We start from the raw sequence: 19,567 nt of genomic DNA, 5'->3' as shown, positions 1-19,567 counted from the left end.
TTGAGAATATAGTTACATATTTCTATAATGTGAAATGTTTTGTAACTAATTCTTTTCTATAAAGTCTGTATCTTTATTTATAACGCACATACACTAAGTGACCCCACCAGTATTTTAAAGTAAGACTTATTTAACTTACTTCCTTTGAAAGTTAATGGACATTTTCAATTCATTCTTTTTAATTAAGGCAAAACCTTTGGTTTTGATGAGTTCCAAATTTTAAGCAAGCTGTCACATAATATTACAATATTTCAGAGATAGAAACTCGTAACATTCAGCATTAATAACTTAAAATAGCATTTCATTTCATTCGAGTACATGTCTTCTGTCAGTTAACTGCTCTACCAAGTCAAAATACCATAACTTAGGCAATTAAGAAGTGTAAAATTGAGTTCATAAGAAGTGGCTAATAATAAAACCTATTCTTATGTTTCATACAATTTCTTATTTTTAAAGGTGCAAAACTACTAAATTCATTTTCAAAATATAACCAGGAAAAAGAAAACATTAACTTAATTTAAAACACAAAAGACTTACCTACATCCACCACAGAATCTCCTTTTTCCTTTTAATGAAAAAACATTCTTGCACTTGGTTATTCCAACTTCAAACACTGATTAACAAAAAAAAACTACTAACTATGAATCTAAATCACTCTTGTTGGTTCATTGCAGTAAATTAATAGCAAAAATAGTTATAAACAATAAACTGGTTAAAATTTGGAACTCTAAGTGATAATAATAAACTAATCCAATATGGATGACCATGTAACCTTACTTTTAGTTTCCATTTTTCGCCACTAGAATGCGCGAGCATGTCAAACTAGCAATAACCGAGCCCAATTAACGTGAAATTAAATTTATTAGAATGAGCTAAGGATAAAAAATAAAATAATAATAAAATACAAATATTATGAGTATGACAATATGAGAATAAATAAAAATTTTCCTAGCATTTTTGGGAAAAATTGTAAATACGTCTGTTTGTAAATTTCGCCGTTAGAGTGTGCAAGCATGAATTTCCAGAAGACTTAAAAATAGGTAACCTCTCTATGTTTACTCCTAAAATTTAATTAAATATTTCAATTTCAAAATTTGGATTTCTGTACAATCAGTTCTAAATAAACAATTGTTGCTTTTGAAGTGCTGTTTTTGCTGACTTATAATAAGTTTAATTTACAATTAATTAAAAACCTTATCTATCAAAAATTTTCCAAGATAAATTAGCTAACTTTGTAAGTACATAGCGTAATTTCAGTATTACTCAATATTCTCAGTAAACTATGAATAAAAATTAAAATATTGTTTATGTTTTGAATCCCTAGTTGTTCCACATCATACTGCATTAATGCAGCTGTTTCTAAAAAGTAAATAGATTTGAAGTCTTGGGAAATGACTTCACCTGGTTCAGATAGTTAAATCCAAAAATCTCTGGAGGCAATATTCAGTGGGTAAGATTGATCCCAGTAAGATGGTATTGTTGAAGATTTTACTAGTTGTCAAACCTTAACAAAGCCTGATTTATAATGTAAAGTGGGAATAAACTTGCATCTTACGGATGACCCAGTTAATGGCGGTAATATTAATATTAAGCACAAGATTCTTAATTACTCTTATCTTGTGGCATAGTCTGATAAATGGACTTATTTGCTTAGTATCTATCTTGTGGTGTAGGGATTATTATTGTTCTATTTTCTCGGGCTCATTTATATACTTACATTTCTGCCCCGCTTAGCATCTTTATGTACCAGGAACGCCACTTCTACCTTGGATCTGGTGCTTGTTGGGACACTTGAGTGAATGAGAATAATACAATTTCCGCACAGCCCGAGCGTTTCTTTTTTGCTCCGTATAATCGATGAAGGTGATGACTGGACAGACACTTTCTTCATCTCCACAATAAGTTCTACCTCCTTCTTCCCATTATACCACTTACGCTCCAAGTTCCATTTTCTTGCCAAGTCGCTGTCATAAAAGGTTTTCATTTTTTTTTGTTTCTTCTAATCAGTTTGATATCAAGAGATGTGGGGAATTGGCCCACAGTCTCCTTGTGAAATGGTTGGATTGCCTACTTTAGACCTCAACACTTGTCCTGAGCACTCGAGAGAGCTTTACGTGGTTAAACTCCTACTCCCCTTGAGACAGTCTGATGGCCTGAGCTATTCAGTTTGGTGCACTGTTTACCTTTTAGTTTACACAGGGGGGCACCACAAGCAGGAGATCCAGATCCATTTCGTCTCCTGATAAATGGTTTAAATTCTAAGAAAATGACTTATTGTTCAAATGAAAGGTTTGGACCTAAAAAGCAAAACATGATTCAGACCAGCAAATTTTATTTATTTTTTATTACGTATTTCAATATTAACGATGTATGGGGAAGATGTATCCAAACACCACTTATCTTACTTTTTAATAGAATACAGTTTTTCATGATTTTCAGTTCTTTTTCTTGCCTTTAGAAATAGAAAACCGGAAAGCATTGATAAAATTAAATAGCCTAGCCTAGAGTAAGCACATTAAAGATAATTTTCAATTAATTTTCATAAAAATTTTAATTTTAAAAACTTTAATTTGAGTCCTGGGCGCCGATCTACCATCTGGTGCTACCTAAATTTCCATCAATGAAGAATTGGTCAAAATGGAGGTCATCTTCGACCGAGAAAGGAGCATCGCCAAGCCTAGAAAACAAAACAAAACAAATTTAGCATGATTTTACGAAACTTGAAGGTTACTAACCTTCATGGTCAAATCATGCACAACATTTAAACCTGCTCTAGCTGAAAAGACTTACGAGTTCATTGAAATTAATTATCGAAAATCCTTTTTACGATCAGAACACTTTAAAGCACCAACGGTGCTACAAAGTGCCTAGCTAGAGTACAATTGTCCATGATAATCAACTCATGCACCTTTTTTTTCTGGATCACGTCACAATTTTAATGTTATTATTACGTATTATCTGTAGATGCACAAAAGTGATAATAGTATGCTATACATTTTCAGCTACTTTTGCTCACAAACTTAACCACCAATTAATTTACACTGTTTTAATGCATTATTAGAGCAATAATGCAGCGTCGTTATTCTTACCGTATGATTTGTAAATTTTATAAAGTAATTTACAGTTTATAGTACATTTACAGAATTTTTTAAATAAAAGAGATAACCCCCCCCAAAAAAAATTTGAAATACAGAAATGATTAAAATTTTAACAATATTAATGATTTCTAAGAGAAAGATTAAAAAAATTATCTGAATAACTTGAAAAGGCGAAGCAATATATTATAATTAACCTAAAAAATAATTAATTACTGTCAGAAAGTTATTGTTTTGAAGGAACATAGAGTGGAAGAAGGAACGACGCATGTACAGAATTGTGTTACAGGGGAAAGAGAATAGATTCTAATAGGGTTGTTCCCATTATATATATATATATAGGGCTAGGGTTAAAGTCTTTGTTTACTTAACTCTCCTGTCTGCACGATCCATACAAAAGACTAAAGTGAAGGTGGCGCGTCTAAAGAAGATGGAACAGACAGGCCAAACCACAGCAGTGTGCGTTTTAGTTTTAGGTACACCTGGGCGCACACGTGCTGCTGTTGTTGTTGTTACTGCGTTTGTGTAATTAGGGGTAACACAGCACTGCACGAATACAAATTATGTAACAACCCTAAACACAATCACACTTTCAACTAAAACTCTAGCCTAAAACATATTGTTATATATGCTTTTATATGCACGCTCATTTATATGTTCTAAAATATTACTCATACATATTTATTCTTAATAATTTGTTAGCAACTTTTAATCATTTATAATTTTTTTATGCATGGAGTAATGTTGCTAATTTTCTACTGATAGATTAGTAAGGACTCACTCATGACGATACATTTTTTTTTAATAACTAAGCAGGGGTCAATGGCTTTAAGCAAGCATTCAATTATTCTAAAAATTATATTTTGCTCAGGAATTACGTCATTCAGCAGAATCTTTCGGTTATTGTGTGGAAATTTGAAAAAAGAAGGACTCGGTTTGGCTTGGTTAATATACTTAGTTTCCAAATCCTGAGGCGATTATTTAGATTTTCTAACTGTTTCGAAAATGTTTTCCCAATTTATTTTTTTCCTCCTTTATTTTGGATGCAAAGCCTTCATCTTTATAAGGAGCCAGTGACTTTTTTGTTTTGTTTTTTGAGTTCACCGGACAGTTTTAATAGACACCCAGGATTTGAAAGAACTCACCAAGGTTTCCTTATGGATTTTCCAGGTACAGAGCAATGGAGAGCCAGTAGTTAAGGGATATTCTTAGCGCACCATTAACCCCCCTCGTCCGAGTGGCATTGAGCTCTATGGATGTGGCTGAGCTAGAAGTACGACAGTAGTTTTTGATCAATAAATTAAATAAAATTTTAATGATTTGGCAATAAATAAATAAATAAAATACTTCAACTCTGATAAATTGGTTGAAGCGTTTAAAATTAAAGGAATTCTGGGCCTAAATGTGAGAGGCTGAAAAGACCATTTTTCACATTCCACTAAAATGGGGGTTTCGATTTTGAGGTTTCCCTCATTCGCCCATCTTGGGGAAACACTATAGGGGAATGATTGTGGGTGGAGGTCTCTGTTTTGCGGTATCGGTATACATTTGAAGGAAGAGAGAAGGGAGAGCAAGTCGGTTTTGCTCATTAGTAGGTTCTGACAAGAAGATAAGGGGCTAAGGCGAAATGCCACACACGTGTATAGTTTGGTAGTTGCCAACAAGCACTCTGCTATGTGGTTGCTTGCACCCTACAATATACCATTACCCAAGATATATGTATATACAATAATGTATACCACGTTTACCCTCCACAAATTAACAACTTAAACCAATTTACGCATATATTGTATTACCAGTTCTCAGTTACCCATTAGGATTTAACTGTAATTAATTTAAATTTACATGGAAGTTTCTTTTTGGTCTTTTTTTTTTTTTTAAATAGATAGCATTCGAATTTCCGTATGTATTAGCATTTCGCATTCGACGTTAACTTAGCTTTTTGACTTGATACTCTGTGCTCGGGCAGAAATCAGATTACTCTGATCACATGCTTATTCACAGGGCACCAGTAGGTTCAGGAAGCATCCTGCAGAAGGTGGGGCGGCTTATTAGCTCGGAACCGTTGCGCTGACTGTGTCAGAAAGAGGAGGAGACGGCCTCTCACTTGTTTTTCTCGATTGCTGAGTTGCAATCAAGCGGTTGGCTATGAAACCTTTGGAACTTTCGAGACCAAAAGGGATTGTAGTGCAAAAGGAACAAGTAGGGAAAGCCCTCAACCCTTTTGTAGAAGGGGAGTTTTCAACTATTAGACTCAAAAGGGGAAGGGGCACAATAAGCCTCTAGTGGCTGCGGTGCCGTGGGGTGTAGGTCCTGTCCCGTTTTCTAATCTTAGCTTTTGAATAAAATTTCTTTTGTCTTCCTGGACTTAATAAAAATCAAGCTAAGATATAGTCAGCCTACCGGAATTCCACTTAACAGATTTTTTCAGCATTATGAAGTTTTTTTTTTTTTCACACAGAAAACTGTGTCGAACTATTTCGATATCGATAATCCTTGCAACGATGATATTTCTATTTCTATTTACCTTGTTCAAAGGAGAATGTAACAGCGTTCGTGCTTCCTCCCCGCAATTTTTCTTTTAGTATTCCGAGCAAATTTACATTTTATGGTCTCCATAAGTTGAGCCGAGTTTTGTAACTTTATACATTTGATTTAAAAAAAAAAGTGTAACTGCGGTAAAACCTACAAGCATGGAATATAGGTATAATGTTATGCGGTTAGTTTAGGGTTGAATGCAGATAAGGTACCATACGGTCTGCGAGAGCATATGTCCAGACAGTTGTCGGGTGTCTACATACACACAGACATATTTAAACACCTACGGTATCTTTGCAAATCCACACCTGTCTTCTAGTTTTACAAGTATTTCTCTCTAAGCTATTTTTAGTATGATATACCCAATGAAAAAGTTAGCTTACAAGAACAAGTACACCAGATGGGTGAGTCCATATGGCTATTTAAATTCGCTTTATTTTCTTCCCCCAATCATTCTCAGTTTTAGAAAAAACAATATAATATTCCACGTGTGTTACTAGCAATAATTTTATGGTAAGTACTTTTCTGTTAGATAATAAAAAATGGGATAGATTCAGATTTGTAGATAAAATACTTTCTACCTACCGAAAGTTTGGGAGTTTTAGATGACCCCATGATTCTTTTCCATTTTCTCTTGGCATATCGTCTTGCGTAATTTTTTAAATTTACCAAGAGATTCCTGATCTGCAAGAAAAAATGTAAGCAATTAATAGGTGCGAACAAGGTATATATACTACAAGGAAGGAATGTAAATTAGTTCTACTTTTAAAGATAATAATTACAATAGCAACATCGCGAGCCAAAAGGCCTACTTAAGTTACAGCCCAGTCTGTGGAATGGACTGCTGGGTAAAGCTTGAAGGTTATAAGTTAATCTTCCCTTAAAGAGCCGACCTCTAAGACATAAAAGTTCTCTCCTGAGACTCGGACAGGAGGCCTACAATTATCCGAATGGCTGCTCCCGCTCTTTTTTTCTTTGCATCGATACCAAACTGAAATTGGTGAGTGGCTTTGTTGTTTGGCGATGAACTTAAATCGCCTATCTCGGTCCTGGGGTTCCTATCAAGCAACTTGAGCACTGATTACTTTGATGGTTTCACTTTTGAGTCAATATTTTAGCAATGCAATGTCTTAAAAGAATCAAGTTTGCGTGGTGGTTCCATAGGAGCTCTCCAAGACATGAGGATCTGATGCCTCCTGCCACCTATGATGTCCAGAATGACTCTGATGAGATAGACTTTGATGGGTCTACTTCAGACAATATTCCTGCATTTCTTGAAATCTTGATCTCCTTTTAATGTCAGATTGCTGGGTCTAACTAATTTTCTGGACTTTCTAGCATGTGAGACCTCATATTTTTATGCATGTCCGAAGTTCACAAAGAGGAGATGAAAGAAATCTGATGTTATACAATGTGATTCGTTGATTAAGACATGATTTCCCAATAGAGAACTACAGAACGGTTTGAATCTTTGATTGCTCTCAGGATGTGTGTGCGCCGGTAAAGTTAATACCAGGAAACTGGTTCTCTGTGGAAACAACTAGTTTATTTATAAAGATCATAAGGGCTGAGAAATAGTTGCCGTTAAATGGCATATATTTACTATTCAAGTTAATAGCATTGCAGCAGGCCCAATGGGCACGACCTCTCCTCCTCTCACACCGCCAACGTTTGTGTTAATCGGCCATCATGTAAACTAAATATAGATAACAGTCCATTAGAGACTTGGATGAAGTGAGGAAGGAATTGTCCAGGTTACAACCACCCTACTGGTCATTTATAAGGGTTTCATGTGTATACATGTACCTAGACCGGCTAGAACTGACCTTGGCTTGCACTATTCTAATTAGTTCCTCCAACACTATCAACGGAACGGGTCGAGTAAATAACTAAACCACACTATACTGTATGCTTGTCTTGTTACAACTACATCCTCCCAACTATTCTATACTGTTTAGTGCATACTGCATACTATTGTATGCACGTGTATGGTACTAAAGTTTCACCAGTCTATCGGTTGCTGGAGAGAACTATAAGTTTTATCTTTAGAAAACTTTTCCTATTATTTCCATTGCAACTAAGTTAAATGAGATTTTTAAAAAACAAAAACAGATTTTTATCGAGAAATATAATAATTAATAAAAGGGATCTATCATAATCGATTTAGTTTAGCATTGTAATTAGGTAAGTTTCTATTAACTTGACCCTTCTCTCAGTCAGGAAAAAGGTTAAGTTCATGGTTAAGCGCAGGATTACCTAGCGTCTCTGGTCGCAAAAGAAGGAAGAAAAAGAAATAGTTGACTGAGCGGTCCTCTAGAGGCGTTGCATTAAGTATTTCTCATTATTATCTGAATCAATTAGTTTATTAGTTTCCAATCAAGGTGGATATATCGGAAGCGATCTTTTCTAAGTCGATACTGCAACAGTACGGTGCGTTTGTGCTCGAAAATGGGAGACATTAAAAATAATTATAATAATAAACTAGTTAAAACTAATCAATCTTTTTTTTTATTTTTGTTCTAAAATCGCTTCCAATAATCACAAGTTACAACCGTAAGTAATTACGTACTTCGGTTGGTTGTATTATCGAAACGAACAGTATACTCAAGATACCAGAGACGGATATTGCATGGAGTATCAAGTACTTATACGAGGGTCGTTTGAAAAGTCCGTGCAAAGTCAGAGAGATAGCACTACTGGCGCGTATCGAGGTTATGTTTAGTTAGTAGCATCTCTTGGAAGAACACACACCAAGTTTCAGCCAGATCGGTCTATTTCTTTGTGTTTGGCATTCGTTTGAATCGAGGAAGTCGAGTGATTTTCAAAAAATGGACGAAAAAGAATTTCGTGTGTTGATTAAACACCACTTTATGAAAGGCAAAACGCCTCAGGAGACTAAAGAGAAGCTTGATAAACATTATGGTGACTCTGCACCTTCGATTAGAACAGTTTATAAGTGGTTTCAAGATTTTCGGAGCGGCCATATGGGCACAAGTGACGCTGAACGTTCTGGACGCCCTGTTGAGGTTACTACTCCAGAAATCATTGATAAAATCCATGGTGATGGATGACAGAAGAGTGAAGGTGCGTGAGATTGCTAGTGCTGTGGGCATCTCGAATGAACGGGTACATAATATTGACATGACAAAGCTATCCGCAAGATGGGTGCCGCGATTGCTCACGCTTGACCAAAAACGAAATCGTGTGAAGTGTTGCAAGGACGGTTTGCAGCTGTTCCAGAAGAATCCGCAGGACTTTAAGCGTCGTTTCGTCACTGTGGATGAAACATGGATACATCACTACACACCTGAGACCAAAGAACAATCTAAACAATGGGTTACCAAGGGGGAATCTGCGCCAAAAAAGGCGAAGACCGTTCCTTCGGCCGGAAAGATTATGGCGACTGTCTTTTGGGATTCGCAAGGAATAATCCTCATCGACTATCTGGAAAAGGGTAAAACTATTACAGGTGCATATTATTCATCGTTATTGGACCGTTTGAAAACCGAGCTGCAAGAAAAACGCCCACAATTGGCCCACAAAAAAGTCCTTTTCCATCACGACAACGCACCAGCTCACACCTCAGCAGTTGTGGTCGCAAAATTAATGGAAATAGGGTTCCAACTCGTTTCACATCCCCCCCCTATTCTCCAGACTTGGCTCCCTCGGACTACTATTTGTTCCCCAATATGTAGAAATGGCTGGCGGGAAAAAGATTTTATTCAAACGAGGAAGGTGATTGCAGAAACGAATGGCTATTTTTCAGACTTGGACAAATCCTATTATTCGGAAGGGATCAACAAACTAGAGCAGCGTTGGACGAAGTGTATAAGCCTAAAAGGAGACTATGTTGAAAAATAAAAAAGGTTTACCCCAAAAAATTAAGTAGTTTTTATTTTTGCACGAACTTTTCAAACGACCCTCGTATGCATCACCCCGAGAGAGTAATAATTACTCACCCCTGACTGACAAAAATGCTCTGTAATCACTCTGTAATTTTGACAGAATCCCTCATCCGTCTTGAAACTGCAGTAGCAATGTTTCAGTGTTTCCGTGTTTTGGCTCGCTTTCTAATCCTCCTAACTCATCTATTAAAATGCCCATATATTGATTTAGGATGAGATCTCAGGAAACATAATTTTAATTACTAAATAAAACTAATTTAACAAACCCTAAAGAGCCTTTAAAACAGTTTTACTTCTTGGAACATAGATGTAAAAAGATTCACATATTAAAATAATTACAAAAAATAAAATAAAATATGCAAAATAAAATACAAAAAAAAAAAACTGTGGGAAGGGCCCTGGAAATAGTTTTACAAATGTTTCTGTTACAATTGCATGTTTTTACAAAATGTTTGCACAAACTTGTAGCATATTATACTCGTATAATGATAATTAAGGTAGACATGTTTTTGTTCAAAATTTCAACATACATTCCGCGAAGCATGATGGTGGGTCCGCCTCATGCCAGTGTTAGGGAGTTCAGGACAAAAACAAAAACTTCCTTCCAGTTGGCCCTTACCTCACCTCCCACACACATACAAACAGTGGGGGGAGGTGACCCTTTTGTACTTCCTCCCCACCACAGGGCTACAAAACCTCCCCTGAGAAAGAGAGAGAGTGAGAGAGTGTGAGAGAGAAGATGGCCAGTAATACCACAAACCCTAGCTAACCCTTCTTTCTTTTCTCCTTTTTGAAAATAAATTACAACAGTGCTAAGTTGGTCACACTGCTTTTAACTTTATAATGCTAAAAAAAACTTTTGTTACACATTTTAATTACCAAAAAATTCCTTTTATTTTAATTTAAAGGCGCGTCATCATCTGACGTCATTGAAGCCCCCCCAGGGCACTTCTAGCCCCCGGACAGTGAGCTGTAAGAAGCTCCTAGTAAGAGAGAAAACCTGATGGGTGTCAGCAGCTGGGCGATTCGAACCCGGGATCTCCGCGTGGGAATCCATTACACCAAACTAACCACTCAGCTAAATCCCCCAGTTCCTTTTTCTCAATTTATTATTTTTATTTCCATTTATTATACTATATAAACTAAATCTTGTTAATGAACCTGTTTTTTTTTTTAAAGAAATCCTACACAATCAACCCACGGGTGTAACCCATCTTTAGTTAAACGTAAAAAAAACAGTCCTTTTTTTTAAATTATTATTTTTTTTTAAATTTATTGACTAGTAATTTTCCATTATATATGGGAGCTAATTTACGTTGGATAGATATATTAGATAATATCTTATATCTTTTCCCTAATTTTAACACCTACAGTAAACACAGATATATCTTTTTATAGATTGAAATCAGAAATGTAGTTCAAATTCTGAATAAATTTTCATCTTAAACGGTTTTTATTTTGTTTACAAATAAACTGAATTAGTAATCGATATTGATACTGCTATTCTCTCTTCTAACTCAGACGCCACTACAGCCTCCTCTCATCTACAATATCATCTAAACAAACTTGAACCCTGGGCCAAAAAGTGGAGAGTCAAATTCAATACTCAAAAGTGCGAACAGATAACTTTTACTCTGCGTCGTAATTCTTGTCCTACTTTAAATTTTAACTCAATTCCTCTTCCTTCTGCTAATTTAGTTCGCTACCTTGGGATGTACATTGACAAAAGATTAACGTGGAATCCACACACTAAACTGAAAAGACTCGAACTCAACCGACGAAACAAATTACTACTGCGACTAATTGGCAGACAATCCAAACTACCACTGGAACATAAAAGACTAATATACAACAGTGTACTTAAACCGATCTGGACTTACGGACTTGAGCTGTGGGGTTCAACCAAACATTCCAATTCAAAAAGAATACAGTCCTTCCAATCAAAAATTCTCGGACAGATTAGAAATTCTCCATTTTATGTCTCTAACTCTACCCTCCATAACGATCTCAAAATCTCATACATAACTGACGAAACTAAATCTAAATTTAGAAAATTCTTTGACTCTCTTCCACTCTGTACCAATTCTCTTGTTCAAAATCTCGCCTCCACAACGATTCCATATCGTCCTCCACGACCTTTGAAACGCTGTTGGCCTCGTGACAATCTCCATTAATGTAAGAAACTCCAGCGACAGTGTTGCCGGTGGGCAGCTTCTCTCCTCAAGTTGATCCAGTCATGAAGACTTCTTTTATCGTATTCACTTATTACGAATTTTATTCTTTGTAGATTGTGAATAGCAAATAAATTAAAAAAAAAAAGTAATCGATATTAATTTTTTTTTTTTAATCTCTTATTGGAATCTACCTCTGCAACGGTTGTTGCAACAAGCAAATATGGTAAAAGAAAAAAGAAATAAAAGAAAATCACGAGTGGAGAAGGCACCCAGAGATGCCACTCCAGTAACGTGCTTTGCTCTCACGATAAGAGAAGATCACGAGGCCATCTTCTCTTCAATCTACTTAGTAGGTAATGTGGAGGAAGATAGATGTTCTATGAGAGGGTTAGGATGAGCTGCTGTAGAGGAATGAAATTTGAGAGAAACGAGTTTTAGCAAGAACCTGTAATGAAAGGGATTTTGAGGTCATTATGGAGGATAGTGAGATTTGATACATAGAACGGAACGTTAAGAAGTTTTCGAAATATTTTTGACTGTAATGCCTGGAGGCGTAGTGAGTTGGAATGCTTAGTCGATCCCCCTTACTTCGATGCCGTATGACCAAATAGGTCGCAGTAACAGTAGAGATATAAGAGTCTTTTGTTATGTAGGTTGAGTTTCGAACGTTTGTCAAGTAGTCTGGCGAGAAGTTTGTAGCGTTGGTTAAATTTCTTGTCTTTTCAGTCTAGTATGGCGGGATTCCATGTCAACCGTATTTAAATTTAAATATTAAATTAAATTACATACATATTAATCATATTAAATTTAAATTTTTTTTTATTTAACAATTTCATTTAAAATTTAAATTTTCAGGTTCTCAGGGTAGAAACTGCTGTTTTTTTTAAGCAAACCATCGCGCTGAAGGCCATTGACTCCTTCAGAACTACCTCTTCCCTGGTCTGGGAATGCAAAAAGGCCCTAGAACTACTGGCTCGGCACAATAAAGTTCGGTTAGAATGGGTGCCGGGTCATGTGGGGATTAAGGGGAATGAGACAGCTGATCTACTGGCCAGGAATGGAGCCAACACTCCTTTCATTGGCCCGGAGCCTGTCCTGGGGATCACCACGGGTGCAGTTCGTGAGGCTCCCAGAGATTAGATCTGGAGAGAACACGAAAAGAACTGGGTGATGCTTCCTGGGGTCACACACAGCAAGAGTGTTATGCCCTTGCTGTGCAAACATAGAACCAAAGAGACTTTGGGCTTGGACAGGAATCAGATCACTCTGATTACGGGCCTATTCACAGGGCACTGTAGGTTCAGAAAGTACCTGCACAAATTAGGGCTTATTAACTCGGAACCATTGTGCAGCTTGTGCCAGGAAGAGGAGGAAACGGCCTCTCACCTGTTATTCCAATGAATCGAGAGACTGCGCTACGACATCTTTGGGACTTTGAGACCAAAGGAGATTATAGCGCAGAAGGAACTGGTAGGAAAAGCCCTCAACCTTCTTAGAAGAGGAGGTTTCACCTACTAGATTTAGAGGGAAGGCACAATAAGCCTCTTGTGGCTGCGGTGCCGTGGAGTATAGGTCCCGTCCCGCCCATCTAAATCTAATCTAATCTAAGCAAACCATGAAATCAATCAAGTTTCATTTATCTCGGAATTTTTGATCGTCACCTATGAATGGCACAGAACAGAACATGTTGAAACGGTTTTGCTCTGCTAGTAGGGTGGCCGTTAACGGAATTTTTGTAGAAAAAATGTTGAATGCAATGATGTTCAACGCCTAAAGAAAATTTTTAAGAGCCATTTTGGTGAATATCACAAAGGAGGGGGGAAAAAATCTAAACAGTACCCGAGATCTTCGCGATGGAAACCAGTCAATATTGGCTAACCACTCAGCCAATTCCTGCGCCCTTTTTTAAAGAATGATTCAAACCCCAATTTTTTTTTCTTTATCAGTAATTTTTAATTAAGCATGAGATCTCAAAGTACAGCTTCCCATATATATATATATATATATCCCCTAATTAACTTTAAAAATAATTATCAAAGGGTGGCAATAAATAATCTTCATTTTAAAGAATAAAAAAAACAAAAAAAGTAAGTTTAAACAGGAGATAAAAATAAAGGAAGATTGAACTAACAAGGTTTAATAACGGTTCAGAGATCAGAGGAGCTGTATCCTTGGTGCTCCCCTTTGCTTTCCCGATTAAATCTTTAGTATTAAAGCTTTTCCTGATCCCTCAAGAAAATTCTTTAATTTATTTTTTATTTTCTCTTGTTTCTATTTATTTCTATTTTGTACTTAGCTTCTTTGTTTTTTTTTTAACCAAAAATAAAATAGATTTCCTCTTATCATTTTAGGCTGGTCACAGAAATACTCACAGGAAAAAATAAATAAATAAATAACTCACCTAAGTTTTCGTTTCACAAAATGTTATTGTTCTAGAATTTTCACAAATGTCCATTAAACATTTTTATGAAGAACAATGTACACACACACAGATTTGTTGGACACTGAGGACAACTAGAATGAGAAAAACAATTTCACCGTAATTTTCTCTTCAAAAAAAAAAAATACAAAGAATTTTAGAAATAATAAATGTAAATTGAAATATTAAAAGTTTAATAAATAAACAATACTTTGGTTAAATCCGAATGGTTTTCTGTAAACAAATTTTCCTTTTTTTACGTAAACAATGCAATTTTGTTTATTATTTACATTTATACAAAATTATTACTGATTTTAAAGTGTAATTAAAAATTAATCCATTCTATTTAATGAGAAATGAGTTTCATTAAATAGAATCCAGTTAATGAAATAACAGAAAGATTTTTGTTTGTTTCCCTGTCATTAGAACATACAAAATAATAAATAATACATCTGGTAGGGATACTCACACTACTTTTTATACAAAAAAAAGAAGTTCGCTTCAAATATTATATAGATCAATTTAAAGGTACTATTTTTAAAGGAAAAATTAAATCGTACTTTAAGGTCAGCTAATTTTATTTTTCCATGAATAGAACTTTGGTTTTAAGTCCATATGTTCATTGAATGAAGCTCTCGAGGAAAGCCCAACCACTCCTCCCCCCCACACACACACACACACAAAAATTAGCCTGAACCATATTTTCCCAGGGAAAGTCCAATTTTGGTACCTGAAATGGTTGAGATCAAAAATAAATTCTTTCAAGTCTAGCATAGATCCTTGGAAATCATTCTTGTGAATCGGTTTACTGTCAGAACATATACGAGGGTCGTTTGAAAAGTCCGTGCAAAAATAAAAACTACTTAATTTTCTGGGGTAAACCTTTTTTATTTTTCAACATAGTCTCCTTTTAGGCTTATACACTTCGTCCAACGCTGCTCTAGTTTGTTGATCCCTTCCGAATAATAGGATTTGTCCAAGTCTGAAAAATAGCCATTCGTTTCTGCAATCACCTCTTCGTTTGAATAAAATCTTTTTCCCGCCAGCCATTTCTTCATATTGGGGAACAAATAGTAGGTCCGAGGGAGCCAAGTCTGGAGAATAGGGGGGGGGATGTGAAACGAGTTGGAACCCTATTTCCATTAATTTTGCGACCACAACTGCTGAGGTGTGAGCTGGTGCGTTGTCGTGATGGAAAAGGCCTTTTTTGTGGGCCAATCGTGGGCGTTTTTCTTGCAGCTCGGTTTTCAAACGGTCCAATAACGATGAATAATATGCACCTGTAATAGTTTCACCCTTTTCCAGATAGTCTATGAGGATTATTCCTTGCGAATCCCAAAAGACAGTCGTCATAATCTTTCCGGCCGAAGGAACGGTCTTCGCCTTTTTTGGCGTAGATTCCCCCTTGGTAACCCATTGTTTAGATTGTTCTTTGGTCTCAGGAGTGTAGTGATGTATCCGCTTAAAGTCCTGCGGATTCTTCTGGAACAGCTACAAACCGTCCTTGCAACACTTCACACGATTTCGTTTTTGGTCAAGCGTGAGCAATCGCGGCACCCATCTTGCGGATAGCTTTGTTATGTCCAAATGTTGATGCAAAATATTATGTACCCGTTCATTCGAGATGCCCACAGCACTAGCAATCTCACGCACCTTCACTCTTCTGTCATCCATCACCATATCATGGATTTTATCAATGATTTCTGGAGTAGTAACCTCAACAGGGCGTCCAGAACGTTCAGCGTCACTTAGGCCAATATGGCCGCTCCGAAAATTTTGAAACCACTTATAAACTGTTCTAATCGAAGGTGCAGAGTCACCATAATGTTTATCAAGCTTCTCTTTAGTCTCCTGAGGCGTTTTGCCTTTCATAAAGTAGTGTTTAATCAACACACGAAATTCTTTTTCGTCCATTTTTTGAAAATCACTCGACTTCCTCGATTCAAACGAATGCCAAACACAAAGAAATAGACCGATCTGGCTGAAACTTGGTGTGTGTTCTTCCAAGAGATGCTACTAACTAAACATAACCTCGATACGCGCCAGTGGTGCTATCTCTCTGACTTTGCACGGACTTTTCAAACGACCCTCGTATCTAATATATTATCATAGATATTATTTAGAATCTGTGTTCCAATTTAATAAATAAATAAATAAATAACTAGAAAAAGTCTTAGAAGAGTGAATACATTTTTGAAAAATATTATAAACAAATTCTTTTTTTTTGTTCTATTTAATCTCTTTCTTATTTTTCATGTTCTTCATAAACATATCTCAACATTTCTTTCGTGTACCTTAAGATTCATTTACACAGTTCATCTTCTTCTTTTTCTGGTTAAACAAATCTTATTTTACTAGAAATCCAAGTCTCGTTTTACACGGTCTGGGCACATCTCGAAAGGGTATGGCCCAACCGTGCCAGGCAAATGGGGGAGATTGCAAAGGGTGATGGCGGAATCAAATTTCAGAGGGCGCTAAAATCAGCTCAAAGGAATTTATTTTTTATTTTACCTTTTTTTAAGAAAAGGGATTATTCATGTTTAAGGTATCTAATTCAGTAACATTATTTAACTTGAAAAATCCTCAGAATATGGAAATTTAAGATTTAATCATCCTCTCGACTAAAAAAAATTGACAAACAAAAAATTACAAGAAAATTCACAATTTTGATCACTCGATTATTCCAAAATCTCGAAACTTTAGCGATTCATTTAAGCGTTGTTAATTTATATAGATATCTCAAATTTCCCCCTTCTAAGTGTCTTATAATGTGTTCATTACTTTAATGAGGAGATTTTACTAAAATAAATAATTATTCTTAATTATACTTGCATAAAATGAAACCAAGTAAGGGTGCCAAGTTATTGGTTTGTCCCGGACGCCAATTTTACTACATTCTCTCCTAAAAGCGAAAGATGGGTGTGTATACAGCACATATAGGTGAATCAATTAGGCGCCACGGTAGCCGAGCGGTTGTAGGCTAGACCCGCAAAGCTAAGATGTATATATGACTAGTGGGTACGATTCCCCTGGTCTATGTCTTGTATTTTATTTAATGTTTAATAAGAGAAATTTATAGTAAAGTATGTTAGGCGGTTAGAGGCTAGACCCCCAAAGCTAAGATGTATTGTTGGTTAGTGGATTCGATTCCTCAGTCTAGTCTTGGATTTTATTTAATGGTTAATAAGAGAATTTTATAGTAAAGTATGTTAGGCGGTTGTAGGCTAGACCCGCAAAGCTAAGATGTATTGTTGGTTAGTGGATTCGATTCCTGGTCTAGGTCTTGTATTTTATTTAATGGTTAATAAGAGAATTTTATAGTAAAGTATGTTAGGCGGTTGTAGGCTAAACCCGCAAAGCTAAGATGTATTGTTGGTTAGTGGATTCGATTCCTCAGTCTAGTCTTGGATTTTATTTAATGGTTAATATGAGAAATTTATAGTAAAGTATGTTAGGCGGTTGTAGGCTAGACCCGCAAAGCTAAGATGTATTGTAGGTTAGTGGATTCGATTCCTCAGTCTAGGTCTTGTATTTTATTTAATGGTTAATAAGAGAATTTTATAGTAAAGTATGTTAGGCGGTTGTAGGCTAAACCCGCAAAGCTAAGATGTATTGTTGGTTAGTGGATTCGATTCCTCAGTCTAGTCTTGGATTTTATTTAATGATTAATATGAGAAATTTATAGTAAAGTATGTTAGGAGGTTATAGGCTAGACCCGCAAAGCTAAGATGTATTGTTGGTCAGTGGATTCAATTTCTCAGTCTAGGTCTTGTATTTTATTTAATGGTTAATACAAGAAAGGTATAGTTAAGTGTTTGCTAGTCGCTTCCGCCCACCTGATTTGGTACTTATACGTAAAGCTAGCCCGAAAAAAATAGGCATTACTTTACTTTTTTTATATGGATCAATTGGGTAAACTTTTTAGGCAAATTCTTTTTAGGAAATTTAGTGCATGAATGGGATTGATCTCCCTATTGCATTATATATTTCAAATAGTTTCAACTTATTCTAGAAAAAAAAACATGATTATATCGAATGCAGTATTATTGAAAGGGATAAAACTAACTAGTCAGACAAAGCTCATTATAGATACCCAACTGGGACACCCAACTACTAATAGGAACCAAGAGAACTCCTCGTTCCTCTTCCAGTACAATATCGCAGACAGCTGTCTGCTCCTCTTCCCGTCTTTCTTACTCCTGCAGACTGCCCTCACTTATATCTCCTACATGACTACTACCATATCCCTAATGTACCACCAGACAGAAAGCTACTTGACACATACCCGTCCGAGAAAAGGATTGTATTAAATGTTGCCTGCCTCTTTCCATGCAGTTCGAGCACTGCCAATTATATCTACACACTGATATATTCACTTACTTTTTCTTCAATAATATCGTTTTTCAAGTTTTCTTGAGTTATATAGTTTTCTTTCAATGAAGAGGAAGCCTGAACAATTTTTAATATGCGTTTACAACGGAAGTATTCCTTTTTAGAAGTTCCTCTGAGACTGAAAAAGCAAAATTCAAAATCAGCCAACCAAAGGTGCTAATTTAACTAATTAAAATTCTTTTGGGAGGGAAAACTTTTTGAAAATTTAAGGTCAAGTGGTATTCTAAGGGGAACCAGTAATAATACATTACAGCAGATTTCAAACTATATAGACCAATGTAATATATTTCCATTACTAGTGCGAGTTTAAGCAATAATATGGCCAATAAATCTTATAGATTAAAAATTATTTTTAGAGTATCATGGCACAATCTATATTATTATAACTGATTATACAATAAATATATCAATATAATAACCGTTAGCTTTAATCTTCATTGTTGTTGACGTTTTGAGGTTAATACAATCTTTACAGTTGCAAAGCAATAGTTTCTTTTTTTTTTTTTTAATCCATAACCGGGCAACAGAAACTGATCTGGACCAGAGATCTCCCTCTATGTCCACTTTAATCAATCTCTCCAGGATGTAGGTGTAGTACTTCTTTCTACTCTTGCAGTTTTCTATTTTTATATGTTCCATTTAAAATTACAACTTACTATTTAAAGTCACAGTCAGATAATCCTAAACCAGAAAGTTGGAAAGATTTATGTGCTGCGAATACATGCAGCAACAATTTTATTAAAAATTTTATTTTCTCTTACTTGGGCGGATGTAGGAGGACTGTATGAATTGGCAGAGAAGTTATGAGTTTTTAATTATGAGTATAAATTTGCTGGAACCAAAGGATTTGAGTGACTTCATGGTGTTGCAGTACCATCAAGTTCGTGATGTTCATAAGTTCTGTCCTCGACGTCCAACAAATTGGAAAAACTATTGCGATTACTCCCTTTTTTTTCCTTTCTTTAGAGTATCCTATATCTTTCCTGGATCGAAAAATGGGGACATTCAGGGGGAGGAATCATTAATTCTAAACACTATTTCTTA

General features: G+C 35.7%; 2 long non-coding RNA genes across 5 annotated transcripts in view; one reads left to right on the top strand and one right to left on the bottom strand.

Annotated features, from left to right (window-relative positions):
- The first annotated feature begins 1,036 nt into the window (after positions 1-1,036).
- Positions 1,037-14,410, top strand: LOC141460419 (uncharacterized). Its single transcript, XR_012461997.1, has 3 exons — positions 1,037-1,234; positions 1,325-1,575; positions 14,064-14,410. It is a non-coding gene; the product is annotated as an uncharacterized lncRNA (long non-coding RNA).
- LOC141460416 (uncharacterized) overlaps positions 2,313-19,567 on the bottom strand; it is a 44,104-nt gene continuing 26,849 nt past the window's right edge. For 2 of the 4 annotated variants that reach the window (XR_012461995.1, XR_012461992.1), the window contains exons 8-12: positions 18,512-18,641; positions 14,114-14,226; positions 9,593-9,721; positions 6,219-6,317; positions 2,313-2,677 (exon numbers count right to left, since the gene is read on the bottom strand). This is a non-coding gene — a long non-coding RNA (uncharacterized lncRNA). The remainder of the gene's footprint in view (positions 2,678-6,218; positions 6,318-9,592; positions 9,722-14,113; positions 14,227-18,511; positions 18,642-19,567) is intronic. The other 2 variants (XR_012461993.1, XR_012461994.1) reach the window with 2 other exon arrangements.

The sequence above is a fragment of the Rhodnius prolixus genome, unplaced genomic scaffold (assembly GCF_049639745.1).
Source record: "Rhodnius prolixus isolate KJV_2025 unplaced genomic scaffold, Rpr scaffold_6, whole genome shotgun sequence".
Lineage (NCBI taxonomy): Eukaryota > Metazoa > Arthropoda > Insecta > Hemiptera > Reduviidae > Rhodnius > Rhodnius prolixus.
Note: the sequence above shows the minus strand (reverse complement) of the source record. Positions and strands in the feature narration are given on the sequence as shown.